Raw genomic sequence first — 4,683 nt, 5'->3', positions numbered from 1 at the left:
GGTATTTAGTTCCTAGACCTAAGAATGTGAACGTTATTGGAACAAAATGGATTTACAAAAATAAAAGTGATGAACATGGCAATATAGTTCGAAATAAAGCCAGACTAGTAGCACAGGGATACACTCAGGTTGAGGGTATAGATTTTGATGAGACATTTGCTCCTGTTGCTAGATTAGAGTCTATTCGTATACTGCTTGCTATTGCTTGTCATTTAAAATTTAAATTGTTTCAAATGGATGTTAAAAGTGTTTTCTTGAATGGTATTCTGAATGAAGATGTTTATGTGGAACAACCTAAGGGTTTCGAAGATCAAAAATTTTCTTCTCATGTTTTTAAATTGAAAAAGGCTCTTTACGGGCTAAAACAAGCTCCAAGAGCTTGGTATGAGAAGTTGACCACCTTTTTAGTGGATGCGGGGTTCACTCGAGGGGGAGTGGACAAGACATTATTCATTAGACGTGAAAACAAGAGTTTAGTTGTGGCACAAATATATGTGGATGACATTGTCTTCAGGGCGACGAGTCAATTATTAGCTAAGGAGTTTGCAGATCTCATGCACAGTCATTTTGAGATGAGTATGATGGGTGAGTTGAAGTTTTTTTAGGGCTTCAAATTACTCAATTGGAGAGAGGGATTTTTATCGCTCAAACCAAGTATGCTAAGGATCTTGTGACTAAATTTGGTTTAGAAAATGCAAAACATGCTAGAACTCCTATGAGTACAACTACCAAACTAGGTAAGGACATGTCAGGAAAAAGTGTTGATCAGATAGTGTATAGGAGCATGATCGGTAGTTTTTTGTACTTAACGGCTAGTAGACCTGACATAGCATTTAGTGTCAATGTGTGTGCTAGGTTTCAGTCTGAACCCAAGGAGTCACATTTGTTTGCTGTGAAACGTATCATAAAATATGTTAGTGGGACAGTTGATTTAGGTATCTGGTTTACTTATGACTCAGGTGCTATCATATCGGCATACACGGATTCTGATTAGGCAGGTTCATGTGATGATAGAAAAAGTACTTCAGGTGGATGTTTTTATGTTGGAAACAATCTGGTTGCTTGGCACAGTAAGAAACAAAACTCGATATCTTTATCTACTACGGAGGCTGAGTACATTGCAGTAGGAAGTTGTTGTTCTCAGTTACTATGGATGAAACAGATGGTCAAGGATTATGGCATTGAACAAGATACTATGGTGCTTTATTGTGACAACATGAGTGCTATTAATATATCAAAAAATTCTGTTCAACACTCGCATACAAAACATATTGATATCCGACATTATTTTATACGCGAGTTAGTTGAAGACAAAACAATAGCACTAGAACATGTTGAGACGGAGAAACAGTTGGGTGACTTGTTTACAAAACCTTTGGATTTACAGAGATTTGAGTATCTTTGTACTTCTTTAGGGATTTGTGCTTTGGACTGATTTTATTGGGATTTGTGTTCTTTTTAGTTTGTGAGTTTCTTTTGTTTCGTTTTTTTTTTAAGGTTTTCATTTACTCTGAAATTTTCTTTGGTTTTAGTTTCAGATTTATCGAGAGTTTTTGTCATAAAAAAAATTTGATGCACTCCTAGATTCAATAATATACTCTTGACATAAAAATATGATTTTTCTCTTGATTATGAGTTATTATAGTCAATTTTGTCATCTTGTAGTATATTGTTTCAATTTTGATTTTGTCACTCCCTCGACTTCTATAATAATAAATTTTTAATGCCTCATAACGTATGTGTATTCTTGTGTGAGCATGATATCATGAATATTTTTTTTAAATAGCTCTCTATTAACTTTGATTTGCACAGTTTGACCTCATGCTTAGTTATCAAATATATTTTTATAAAAGATCAATGAAAAGGGCTACAATGAGTTAGTGTGAAAGCCGTCTTGTTTCGAGTCCAGTTTGACTCAGTACATTAGTTGCAAATTTAAAAAAAAAAAGATATATATGAATTTCTTCTTGCACATCGTTTGATTTGTACTACAAGAAAAGGGTTACCTACTCATGTGTGAACGCCATCATTGCACATATATGTTTCAATAAAAAAAAAATACAGGAAAAATTCCTGCTGTGTTATGGAGAATAAGTCGAAAAGTGCAAAATTTCTATACTAAGTCGGTTTGACTACTGTGTTGCATCATTGTTTATATAGGAAAGTTTGTTTAAGAAGATTGGTTCATGTTATCTATACTCATCTTGCATATGCATATCGTTATGATCAATCAAGATTAATGTAATTTTGAGTGATGCATTCGAATTGATTATAATATGCTTTTGATGATTTGATTGATCTTGTATGACTTATTTCATTTGATTGTCATATTCTATGTCTTGAATATATTTTGGAATTCTAGAAGTGCATCTCCAAAAAGATTTTTAACTTGTTTTTAGTTTAAAAAAAAAGGGCGTTCGAACACGCGGACTGGTGCGTTCGAACGCACGCGTGGGTTCTTTAAATATTGCGTCCGAACCCAAGGGTTTCATCTTCCATTCTCCAAACCCTAAAAACCCTTCTTTTTCCCCTTCTCAAATCTTCAAGATCTTGGTGTTTTTCATCGAATTTTTCACTTCAAATCCTTTTTGGCGGTAGATCTCCTCCGGATCTAGTGTCTTTCAACCAAAATTTTGAGTTTCTCCCCACATTTGCAAGGTATGATCATCCATTATTTTCTTAGTTTTTTTTTTTTCAATAAACATGCTTGATCTTGAGTGATTTGTGCGTTCTCAACTTTTGATCACGTTAATGTTAAACTCTTGATGGTTCTTGTGAGATTGAATGTGATATCTTAGCGTTTTTCAAGTGTAAGATGTTTTTCCTTTTGGGGCTTCATGGTTTCTACCATTTTTTTTTGGATTTCTTGCTATTTTTTGGTTGCTTTCGGCAATGTATTGAATATTGAAACGTGTTTTCTTTTCAAGAATGCCTAAGAAAACAACGGTGACCAAGAAACCAAGGCCGCCTTCCTCGCCATCCTCGGCTCCCAAGTTTTCTTCAACAACGGCTGCGGGTCGTTACAAGCATAATTTTGGCACCCGTCTTGTTATCTGTGAAAGACCCGTGGTTATATCTGATTTTTCTGAGTTGGGGATTGAACAGATCTTTACTGAACGAGGATGGTTATCAGTGTGTCGGATGAGCGGGACTGCTTATGTGGAAGTTGTTCGAGAATTCTTTAGTAATGCCACGATTTTCGATCACTGTATACGTTCTACTGTTCGTGGTGTATCTATATACCTGGATTCCAATATTATTCGTGCTGAACTGAGTCTGCCTGATGGTGAGTTTCAGTATCCGATGTCTGCTCCACTCCCTGATATAAATGACTATGCCGGTACAGTCCTAATCAAAGGGGAACGTTGGAAAGGTAACATGATGCCGCATGCAAGGCTGACATCCGTGGCTCGCATGCTTCACCTCTTTTGTTTGTACAATGTCACCCCCAAGACTCGACATTCCAGCATTAGTCTGGATCGTGCGTTCCTTCTTCATGCCATGTTATCGGGAGTCTCTATTGACTTAGCTACAGTGATCTATGATTCGATTCTCTCAGCTGCACAGAAAGAAGCACCTCGTGAGGGATTACCTTTTGGCATTTTTCTTACCAATTTGTGCACTCAGAGTGGGGTGCGAGTAGATTCTTCGGAACCTTCTCTTACTTCGCAGAAACCATTGGATCGGATTACTCTGAAGCGGAGTCAAGCTCACGACCAGACGTCTCCTCTCAAACCATCCTCTTCCGCCGCTGGTCGGTTATCGCATCTCGACAGTTCTGATGATAGCTCTACCGATGACTCATCTCCCACTGAGGGGGAGTTACCACAGTACTCGGACCGGTTCGATCAACTTAGTACTCAAGTGCAGGATCTCCATTCCGCGGTGAATGATCTACGTACTGAGCAAGTCCGTCTGGGAACTGTACTTGATTCCGTGTTGACGATTCTTCATCGTCAGTTTCCTCCGAGTTCCTAGTCTTTGGCATTTGTGCCAAAAAGGGGGAGAGTGTCTCAGTGTTTAGGTGTCTAGGTGTGTAGGGGGAGTATGGGCATAGGGGGAGTTTAGTGGAGTTTACTTGATGGTTGAACTTTGCTTTGTCTTAGTGTCGTTGGCATTTGAACTTACCTTGAAGTAATTGTGATAACGTGTGTTTAATCTTTGTCTGTTAAATTTTTGCTCTTGTGATAACTTGTGTTTTGATTTTTTTTATTTCAAGTTATTTTCACTTGATCTTGGATTGGTATATGTTTCCTTGCAGGGATTAATGTGCAAAATATTCTAGACTTGTTGATTGCTCAGTCTAAAGTCATTGTAATATCTTGTAACCTAGGTGTTTTGTCACAAATTGCCAAAGGGGGAGATTGTTAGGTTTTTTATTTGTTGGCAATTTTGTACAAAATATTCTAAGTGTATTTTTTCATATATATGAGCTTTACACAAGTCTAGAATATCACTGGTGTGAAAAATTGCAAGATCATTGGAGAAAAGCCGTCGCGTTCTCATCGCGTTCACAAACGCGTTCGAACGCGAAATCTGCGTTCACACAGACAGAGAGCCGCGTTCACAAGCGCGTTCGAACGCGGGCACTGTGTTCACACAGACAGAGAGCCGCGTTCACAAGCGCGTTCGAACGCGGGCACTGCGTTCACACAGACAGAGAGCCGCGTTCACAAACGCGTT

Source organism: Typha angustifolia, chromosome 5 (assembly GCF_048772165.1).
Source record: "Typha angustifolia cultivar Huaian chromosome 5, ASM4877216v1, whole genome shotgun sequence".
NCBI lineage: Eukaryota > Viridiplantae > Streptophyta > Magnoliopsida > Poales > Typhaceae > Typha > Typha angustifolia.
Note: the sequence above shows the minus strand (reverse complement) of the source record.